Below are 11,412 nucleotides of genomic sequence, written 5' to 3'. Positions count from 1 at the left end.
CTCTTGATTTCTTACCTGGAGGAGCTAATTGTACTCTTCTCTTAGTATTAATTAAGTTACAGGACAGTTAGTGCAGTGCTTTTGCTGCTTTTAAATACATGTACCACAGAGGGGAGTGTTTTCATTGGTGGTAAACTGACAATAATGTTAATACCAACCTTTCTGAGCAGCCATGGCGTGTGCTTTATGGATGTAGTAGCACTCGAATTTAGTTAGAACCACCAGTGGAAGGCTTTGCCCTCCTTTAGGTAGCCCTATTAGAGACTAAATGTTACTTTTGACAGTTGGAACAAATGAGGGAGAGAGCAGGAAAGAGGAGAGAAGATAACTGTCGCTCTCTTTGAGCTATTGCAGCCATCCAGTATGGGCCTTCTTTGTATTCAGAGAGCACCTCGTTTTTGTGTCAGCGCGGGACAAGAGAAGCACTTAACGTGACATTTAGAGATGCTCAGAGATTCTCTCTGGAGGCCAGAGGGAGGGAGAAAAGAACCAATGATGTTATCGCAGACATGTGTTTTAAATGCCAGGAGGGGTGCTTTGCCGAGAGCTTTGGTCAAAAAGATAAGAGAATAACCCGGCCTATGGTCTTGCACCTATTGCACCGGTTCTGGGGCTCACGTTAAGCTTTGTCTGAAATGGTTTCATCTCTTTTCTATCAGATATGATCTTATAAGGCTTACAGAACAATCTTCTTAGATTGTACATTAGGGTTGCTGTTATCCTTAGAAGAAATCCACACATGCACGGTGCATTTTAAATAGTCGGCCACAGAGTAGGACACACTGAGCTTTATGAGTGGGCGACACAAGCTTCCTGGGATTCTGAATCTTAACCAGATGGTCGTAATACACATCTTTACTGTGGATCACAGCCATGTTTTAAAGACTCTGTCCCCTGAATAATATCAAAAATCTCCTTTTCATTTAATCGAAAATCTCCTTTCCATTAATACCAGACTAAATACTTCCTACTGATCCAGATTTATCCTGAGGGGACCTCCTCACCAAGACAGCATGAATATTTAACAGGTAAAGAAAGGTCAGTCTTCTGGTATGGACACCAAGATTGAACTAATCAATCATCATTTCTTTGGGAAATGTCTGCATGTTGCCACTGGATACAGAGATTTTTCTTCACGTGAATATTGTCAAAAATATTTTTTAACAAATGAATCCATGTAAATCCTTGAAATGAGCGTCTGAATATTCTGCAATTCAAATGTGCGCCACTCATCCATCTTACAAATGTGTCTTTCTTCACCCGGTGTATGTAAGCATTTGTACACAAAATGCCATGTAGCGTTTGATGCAAGGTCTAACGACTCTGCCGTACCCTGCAATAAATCAGGCAGGGAGTTAGATGTATGAAGATAGTGCTGCATAGTGATGAAGCTGCTGCACGGGGAGAAGAGTTTAGGAAACAAGGTTAGCTATTCATCACGAGACATCCTACCCATACATCCGGAGAAGTTCCACAGACTCATTTTTCGTCTCCGATGCGGTGACTCGTTCCTGTAGGCTGCAGGTTTTATGCTTCATCACAGCCTCGGACACCTTGTTGAACAGTTCCCTTGGAAATGGCACCTAATGTAGGAGGAGAGCACAACAGAAGCATCACAATATTAATACTGTCACTGGCGACAGCTGCATACTGTGGGCAGCTGAATTGGGTTTTTCTGGTAGGAGCTGGAAAGAAAGGTGTCTTATTCTGTAACACCACGACTTCTCTTGGAAACAAATAATTCTCTTTTCTGCTTTCATCATATTTGACCATTTTCCTTCAGTTTGAACCACTGCAATTTGCCAAACGCTCCCTTGCTCTGCCACGTGCTTATATTCTATGTGTGTTTACTCAAGGAGGAATAATCCATTTGTACATTTCTCGCCATCTCAGGGCCCCTTGAATATTTAAGGCTTTGATGTTTGGTTGTCTAATGCAGTTACCTAAGCAGCTTGCCATAACCGGCCTCCCAGAGATTCTCCCCGCACGCTTCTCTCCTTTTTTCTGCAATGTGTCTGGATTGCGAAAATAAAGTATCCTTTTGAAGCCTCTCCTTGCTGCCTCTTGGGAAGGTGTTTTCAGTAGATAATGACTTATTTCAATTCACACCTTACCCGAAGAGTGCTGCACAAATCTTTTTTTTATTTTTTATTTTTTATTCCTATTTGCTAAAGGCTTGAGCTCCTGCAAATGTTGTGACATGAATTTAATCATGACCCACTGGCAGGAGCACACATGGCAGGTTTGGCCAGACATTAATTATTCCATTTCTATGGCTAATACAACAAAGAGGTCCAGCTACCAGGTAGCTGGCATTGATGCAATTTGGAAAAAGGGAAGCACAAACAAGGCTGAAGACTGGGACAGTTTCCAATGTACGTGTGCCTGGAATTTGGGATTTCCGAATTCATGCGGCATGCAGTCTTAAGCAATGTTGCTGTAAATTGGCTGTAAAATAGTGAACTGTTGACTGCCAGAGTTATTGGGCACGTGGCCCAGACAGTCCCTGACTCAGCTCAAAGGCATGGTTAACCTGGCACAGACACACACCAGCTGGATGGACCATTAACAGCAATAATAAGTCTGAACCTCACCAGAATGAGCTGACATGCTCTTGTCTGCATCATTTTCAAGTATAGAAGTGAAATCTGAGAGAAACTGGTGTTTTTATGTCAATGTAATCTTGTTGTAATACAATAAATATACAGTATATTAACAGCTTCTCCTTTAGAAAGAAAACAATTTAATCCACCACAACTACAACTACATTATCCAGGCCCTCCAGAAATGAACAGATTAAAGTTCCCCTCCAGTCAAAAATATGTATTTAACTTTTTATAGATTTTAAGGTGGAAATTATATTGTTGTGTGGATATTTGTATTTGTGTATATTTCTAAATATTTGTCCGGAGGTGATTTTTAAACATTAAAAGTAATAACATTTTGTATTGTACAGGTTTAGTAGCATTTCTTGGTCTCGTGTCTAGTTTCTATCAGCAACGTGAGAAATGTGTAGGTTGCAAATAATTGCATGCATTTAATAATTTCATTAAATTTAAAGAAATTGTTTGACTTTTGGGAAAATTAGTTTATTCACTTTCTTGTCAAGGCTGCTACATACCACTCTCGTCCGTATGCTTTTCTAACCTTTAGATAGAGCAATGTTAGATACTTATTTCTTGTATTTATGCTAAGCTAAGACAGCCACCTGCTAGCTCATAATATATAACTTTTCATCTAACTCGAAATAAGCATACTTAACAAAAGACAAACATTTCTTTTAAGTTATTGTGCAATGTAAGCCTACCTTCAATAATCAAGCCTGTGAAAAACGAGAATGCCTCTATCTAGAGCCAGTGTTTGTTTGTCCCTTCTGGGCTACTGTAGAAACATAGGGGAAATACCGGGGACAGGGACTAAAAGTCTGCACCTTTAAGTTGGGGTTCTCATCTTTGTGTGGTCTGTGTGGATCTCTGTTTTGATGAAGCTAATAAATGAAATGAAATCATGTATTCTATATAATCATTAGCACTCTGGGAAATTTCTTTTATGGTTATCATGCAAATAATAAACATTAAATGAGTAAATGTTTATCGTATTGTTGCAGTTTTCTACACTAATGAAATGGAACCTTTTATGGATTTACGGCATTGAAAGATGAACACAGTGAGTATATGAAATCCAGGTGGTGAATTTCAGAATAAGAAAAAGTGGCTCTAAAAAGTCGCTGTGTAAACACACACACACACACACACACACACACACACACACACACACACACACACACACACACACACACACACACACACACACACACACACACACACTTTTTTCAAAAGAAGGCATCATGCTGCAGTCACAGATTGGGCTTTTTAAGATGAAAAAGTGTTTTGACACAATTAAGCTCAAAGAGAAAAACTTCATTCACAGACACCCTCAGAACACATTGACCTAATTAAACTTTTTGATCCAGTATTACATGACTGCTTATATGTGAGATGTTGGAGAGGTAGTGTACATGTTAACAAAGGCAGGAAGATAAAAACTATAAAAGCTTTGGTTACTGTCAGATATTCCATATGATAAGTTTTCTTTGCCTTGATCACAACTCCAGTTCACACACATCAATAATCAGATTTTACTTCAGGGTTTCACTTCGACTGCTTTATATCAGTCGGCATGAGAAACTTGTTTGAAATATTCTCTCTTGAATGAAGAAGGAATGTTAATTAAAAGATATTTCCTGGCGATTTTTGCCCTTAACGTTTTGTTATTCCTTTATTTATTATTCGTTTGCTCATTTGTTCCTTTAAACCTAACGTAATACATGTACTCCGTCCTTGGGACTGTCAGCATTAAAGGGTCCTCCTGAATCAGCCAGTTTATTTAGCAAATGTTAGCAATGGATCTCGCTGAATGAATCTCTCTCCCAGTAAGAAAGTAGAGATGCTTTGAAATTTTGTGTATCTTGCTTTAAAATGTGTCAGCTCCAGTAATTCAGACACTTCACCTTGAGTTTAAAGAGTAATTCTACTACAAAATCTATTCTATTCCACTAAACCGGTTTGGTTTAACTCAATTAAACCTCTCCAAGGTTTAATGTGGTTAGAGCAGGAACATCAGTAAATCAGTTTGCAATTATCTATCAATGAACACCAGTGTTTCCTGTTGTAGGCCTATCGGTTGTCCACAGATGCTTTATACTGTTTGAAAAGCTCATCAGTTCATTAAATCCCCGCAGGTCACTGTTAATAAATCTGCAGCCTCTGATTGGTGCTGCACCAGAATGCAGTGCTATTACACACAAGCGTCCACTGTGTTTACCTTCATTAAATCGTGTGCAAATGTCACCAGGCTACAACAACACCTCAACACACATTAGACTGGTTGGTTATAACTCACAGACATTACTGGAGCTCATTTGGCCTTGTTTCCAATAAAATAATAAATAAAATCAGTGCTTTTATTCTTGACATGCATTATGAAGCAACCACTGCTGTGTAAGTAACCATTAACGATATGAACTACTGTGGAATCATAGCTGAAGTAGTGTCGCACTGCAATCATAGAAAGTATAAGTAACAACTGAATAGTTATGCATGCCGCTAAGGAGGTTGTATAAATCATAAAATGTTACAGTTATACTCACTGATGGTACAGCATTAGTGTTTCAGTGTTTCATTAATTGCAGCCATTTTGTGACACAGTAATTGAGACAAGACCTAATTTATTGATTTTATATTTCAATATCGATCTGGCTTACTACAATGTGCAACAATGCCAAGTGGCTCGGGCCAGCAAGACAGGTGATGCACACTGTAACCATGGCGATTGAACTCTATCTTGGTCGCTGATTGGCCACCTGCCTTAGTTGTGATGATTATTGTATTTATATATATATTTGACATTGTGTTGCAGGCTGGAGCGAGGGGGATGGAGAATGAGCTGTTTTGATCTGCAGAGGGAGCAGGCCCAGAATGGACAGACCAAACACTGGTTCTGGATAGGGCCTTTAATTGTTTTTGCAGTGACCGTAGTTTCTCCTACACGCCTGGGGTGAGCGGGTTGTAATTGGCGACCACATCTATAGATGCCACTAAATCCTAAACATTAGTCCGTTAAAACTCACACTCTATTGACACTTCATGTCTGGACTTGATTAACACAGTTTCAGATTTGTAAAAACTTTCTTCTGTTTGTAAAATCAGAAAAAAAGCACCATCCATCCAAACCACATCAAACAGGTTTAGATCAAAACGTATTCAGACATGTCAAACTTGTCAGACCACAAACCACATTGGACCAGGCACTAGCTCAGTTTGTTCCAACACAGAAGCAGCATAATAAAACTTCAGAAATCTAAAGACAGACTCTAAAAATATACAAAAAGACAGCCCCAGTATTAAAAGGGAAAACTCTAACTGATTGACTGGTCTTATACATCGAGTAATGATACATAATTACTCAGTTATTAAACCTTTCTGATGCGGCTGAAGGTTTATTTCCACCAGTAATGTTTGTAAACACAATAGTAAACTGATATTTCAATGTTATTACTTTAGAAATATTGTACAAACTGCTGCAAATTACTTTTTTTGGCCACTTTATGAGCTCAAACTGAAGCTTCCTTTATCAGCAAGCTCACTTTTATGAAATAGTTTGATAACCACATTATTAAGCATGTTCAAAGTTCACCTAAAGTCCACAGCATTAGCATGGACGAAACACTAATACTAACAATGTTTAAACAAGTTTAAAAATTGCAGATAAAAATATATTTTGTGGGTACTTAGTCCCACTTTACTATCACTACGGCCCTGACTGCAACTAGAGACAATATTTGTTATCTGAAGAAGCTACATGTTATGTAGCTGTATCAGTGCCGGTCTGATAGGACTGGTGCACTGGTCATTGTCACCTGAGGTCATTGCACCATAATTTGAAGGAAAAGTGTAAAATTGGTTTCTGTGCAGCAGCGGAACAAAAACTCTGCAATTTGGCACAAGGTGAGGATTTATAACCAATTACTCAAACATATTCTCGGGCTATTAAATTCTACTATGTTATACTATGAAACCAGGAGAACTTGTAAATAAAAAGAGCCACCCCGAAAGGGAAGACAACATACATGTAAGTTCGGCAAGGCTATGTCGAAATGAATCAGCAAAGCCAGGAGAAGGTGACCTTTATATTGGAGTGCATGCCACAATAAAGCTTGAAGAGTGAAATTACAGTAATTTTCCCTCTGACATTCATTCTGCGGCTCGAATCAACTTCTGCAGAAAGTGACATGCAGGCCCTGTACTCGTGGAGACGATAAACATCCATCAGTGCTGATGGTAAAGGCAGGAAGGCTGATTAGACCACGCAGGAGACATCACCATCAACTGTGTCTCCAAAGCTTCAATTACCTGCTAGAAAATGCAGATTGTATCACAGGCCTCCTCTCCAATGTCCTCGCAGCGTAGTGGATATTAGACCAATCTGGGTTGTTCTGTCGAGCTGCCAAGGTGCACAGCGTGGGCCAACAGCTTCCTTTTCATGCGGGACCAAGTGGGGAGAGTGTCCCTTTTGATTAAGCGTTTTGGATGAGGCTGTGGTGGGAGCCCGGCACAGGTTGGCATGGTGCCGTCGCTGCGCTGCAGGTCTGCGGGCCTGCTGGTAGATCCCTGTGGCGGAGAGTTCACACATCTTCAGTCACTCACACCACATGTAGCCGAGGCAAATGGCCGGAGTTATCAATTTACTGCAACCAAACGTGCTCTATGGCATCTAACATGATTTACAATCAAAACATTAAATCCTGCAGATAAAGAAAGAACATTTTCTACCAACAGTGCAGAGCTAAATGAGTAGCTGCGTTTACTTTTTAATGTGCTCAACTATCAGATAAAGGTCAATAAAGACAATAAAGAAAGCAGCAGAGAAAACTTAAAAGTAAATCCTTACAGAATCTGTTTAGGGATTTCAATGTCCTAATAACCGCAAAACTTTTCAGACAATAATTACGAGCTGCTGAATCTGAAAAAACATTTCTTGTCAGCCTCCTAGTTTCAATTCCTAGTCAGAGATAAAAATGAAAAACCACGACTGAATTCAGGCTGTTTAAATACAGTACTGTGAAAGCTAGCTGTGGTGGACTCCTGTTCTTCCTATTTTGGCTACATTGTGCGAATGTAGCATTAGAGCTAATTTGCTAATATTAGCACAGCAACATGCTACACTAAGGCAGCGATCATGGTAAACACAGCAGTTAAACACAGGCATGTTTAGCACTGTCAGTTAGCATGCTAACACGGCTGAAGACTCTCAATTCAATTCAATTCAATTTTATTTGTATAGCGCCAATTCATAACAGAAGTTATCTCAGGACACTTTTCAAATAGAGCAGGTCTAGACCGAACTCTTTAGTCCAGTCAGTCCAGTTAAGATGCGGCTTATTCTCTTCCTCTGCATTTGGATTCATCTCCACTTTAAGTGTGATTATTGGCTGAGAAACGTATCATTTGTTTGCTGCCACCGGCTGTTAACGCTATCACAGCATCCTGACTATACCCCAGTCCAGAGCCTGTAACCGGTAATAAAACACCCAATCTCTACCAACAATGCAGAGCAAATAAGCACTGACTGCCAAAATGTGTAAAATTAAATGTGTTAAATTAGAAGATTAAGGTCAACAAAGGCATCCAGATTCTCAGTAACCACTTTCTAAAATATGTGCCAGGACAAAAGCTGCTTTTAAACTCTTTTAAATAGAGAGCTCAAAAGTAATTACTTACATTTCTTTAATATATGGCCAATTCTTCCTTTAATCTGTTAGAAACTACTGGACCAAACTGGATACAGAGTGATTCAAGTGTAATGAATGGCCAAACAACATCCAAAACCTTTGTAAGTATCTCCACAGTTTGCTGCATCTGTCTGTTACTGCCAACATGGCACCATTATATGGCATGCTGACTTTCCATCCCAGTACATCCAGCACCTCTAACAGCTAACAAAAGAACTGGGACCAATAAGCAGACTCCAGGTTGCCAGTCAGCACAACAAACACATCCAGAGGCAGGCGTCAAACCATCAGAGACTGGAAGTCAGAACACGTACAGGAAATTAGACAGGAAACTGCGGCAACACTTGACAAACAACAGCAAGTAATCTGCCTGTTACATACACAGGGACTAATGAGCTGATGAGCAGTCAGGTGACGATCAGGTGATCAGTGACAGCAGCTAGTGGGCAGGTGAGGCATGACAGTGACAGGAGAGGGTTGCACAGAGGAGCTGGAGGACGAAGGAGCAGCTGTCACCACGACAGCACCGCTGCCTGTACATTTTCCATGGTGACAGATTACAGCATCTGAATGCTCGAGGCTTCATTTATACCTGCACACGGCCTCCACCTGTAGATCTGATCCAGATAATGTGAGCAAATTAGGCTGCAGGTTTTGTCTGTTTTGTATTTATCGCATTACTTTTCGTATTAAAATGATTTATTTCTATTATCTTCCACAATTTGTTTTCTCCTCGCGTATATCTTCTTCTATAACCTGGAGAACCAGGAGCAGATATTTCTTGATGCTATGAGGCTGTTAAGTTTTGGATAATTCTTCATACTCTACAAAATGAATCAGCAACAGCAGCTATGATACCCCCACGATTCTTTTTTTCAACCCCCCTTAAAATTTTCTCAATTTTTCTTGTGCAGCAGTTTTACAATCCATTTGCTTCCTTTATTAGAGTCTCAGGCTGCTCATTTGCAAGAGATGCCCCGAAACTCTCGGCTCAGAAGAGGTCCCACTGCAACAGTCCCAACATGAACTTTCTCAGTGCTGCTCAACATCATTTTAAAATCAATACTAATTCCAGTAAATACAAAAATACATACACATTTGCAGGTGCATCGGACCGGCCCTTGGCTGAAAATGAAAAAAGACAAAAACAGATAAACAGAAATCCCAAACCAATCCAATCATAATTTCCAGGAAGCTTCAGTTCCATTATTGGGAGCCCTGTACATTGCAGCAGTACGCTGAATCAGCACTTCCCGGGGGTTATTTCTCATAAGGCTTGTGTAGTGAGCGTCAGGGACATCGTAAATATCCCAGCTGCACAGCCAGAACAACACAAGTCTCGCTTCACTGCACAAAACATTAATGCAGATTCTTTCCCATCAGGGATTCTGCTCAGATTTTAATCAGCATGCCATTTGTAGAAAAGGTTTCTTTTGCAAAATGAGCACTGTATCATATCGTATCTGGAGGAGGCCGTACAGGTAAAGAGCATGCTGACACAGGCGGTTATCATCACCGACGCAAAAGACCTAATGTCCAGCAGTTCACTTGTGCATGACCTTTAGAAAAGGAGATATTTCTTGTCCTGACACTTTCCATAACAGATTCCTTTCCGACCCTCCACCGCCCTCCCCTCAGGATGAGGGATGGTGACTCCTCGCAGACACAAAGAGAGGTGAGCCACCGACTAAACTCCCATACAGATTAAGTAAAAGTCTGAGCAAGAGGGCAAAGTGCATTCAGTGCAGAAAGAGGATTGAATAGAATACATACCAAAGTGCATCCTGGTTAAATCCCTTGATGGAGGGCGTTTAAGGCAAAATAACAAAAGCTTCTGATCAGTGCAGCTTAAAGGAATTCCATTACTCGGGGCTAAAATGCCTGTAATGTCCCTATAGTGCTGTAAATTCAACTGTACTGCATCACGTGTTCGAGTCTGTTGGTGTCCAGTGTTGAAGGAAAACCTATGGGAGATGATGACGAAACGGCGGCCATATAACACATACACATGCGCATGCTGCCAACACCCACGTAAATTTCTCTCACGCAGGGTGCCAATTATTGACTTGACATGTTGGAATCTGTCCATGGTGCTGAAATAACTAGTCTCACACTCGCCTGAGGATGTAACGCCACTGCATGGCGACTTAAATCACATAAAGTCACACACTGCGGGGACCTGCCTGCGACAATCTGACAAACTAACATATCAAGACAATATCTTCCCTGTAGAGACATACAGAGACGATCAACAGGTGCACTGATGAATACAACAGATCTGAGCTTCTTTATGAATGCTTTATCTATATTAAAATGTTAGTATAAACATATAGATTGAGTCTGTCACTGTGTTATAGCCCACCACAGGAACACATGATCAATAAGAGTTAAAAAGTGATACAAAATAAGTAAAACACATAATTAAAATCACTGGTGTTTACATATGTTATGTCCTATATTATTGGAATTAGTGATTTTCCACCCGCAGTTGTTCTAGGCCAATCAAACTGTGTGTGTGTGTGTGTGTGTGTGTGTGTGTGTGTGTGTGTGTGTGTGTGTGTGTGTGTGTGTGTGTGTGTGTGTGTGTGAGACTAGAGATGTGGTTGCGTCACCGGCTCGGCAGCCGGGACAGATGACTGGCGCAGATGTAGAGTCAAGGCAGCCAGAACAGAACCGGAAATGTCTTTTTCTAGCCCTTCAAAATAAAGGGGTGAGTGGGAACTGGAGAACCTAGAACAGCTGGTTTCATACCATATTTACCTGTTTCATCAACAGTGAGTGATCTCACAGCTGAGGTTCCCTGTTCAGACTTAAAAGACAGAGTTTTAGTTGTTCTGCCCTTTTTTCATTAAGAATCTCCAAACTAGATTAGTGCTGTGAATAATTATTTCACACTGATATTTCTAGAGCTTTGATTCTCTGCCCAAACCTGATTAAACCCGATTGGATCAGACTCGATCCGCCGGGTTTAGGCCCAAAACAGCTGCCATAGGTTGTCTCGGACAGAATTAGATTCAAACAAATATATGTAATCTTGTAAATAATGAGTGAAGGTGCCATTGATTAGTATTGATCATGTATTATATGCACAAAGTCGTTTACTTTAATGTGATTAACATTTA

At 40.4% G+C, this 11,412-nt stretch overlaps 1 long non-coding RNA gene across 2 annotated transcripts in view; it reads right to left on the bottom strand.

The window, feature by feature from the left end:
* LOC127378516 (uncharacterized) overlaps window positions 1-11,412 on the bottom strand; it is a 37,385-nt gene that overhangs the window by 7,258 nt on the left and 18,715 nt on the right. Inside the window, exons 1-4 of one of the 2 annotated variants that reach the window (XR_007888063.1) lie at window positions 8,280-8,605; window positions 6,912-7,169; window positions 1,453-1,583; window positions 159-254 (exon numbers count right to left, since the gene is read on the bottom strand). This is a non-coding gene — a long non-coding RNA (uncharacterized LOC127378516). Of the gene's footprint in view, window positions 1-158; window positions 255-1,452; window positions 1,584-6,911; window positions 7,170-8,279; window positions 8,606-11,412 lie in introns of those variants that run through there. The other variant, XR_007888062.1, reaches the window with a different exon arrangement.

This window comes from Dicentrarchus labrax, unplaced genomic scaffold, assembly GCF_905237075.1.
Source record: "Dicentrarchus labrax unplaced genomic scaffold, dlabrax2021, whole genome shotgun sequence".
Lineage (NCBI taxonomy): Eukaryota > Metazoa > Chordata > Actinopteri > Moronidae > Dicentrarchus > Dicentrarchus labrax.
This window is presented reverse-complemented; position numbering and strand designations above follow the sequence as displayed.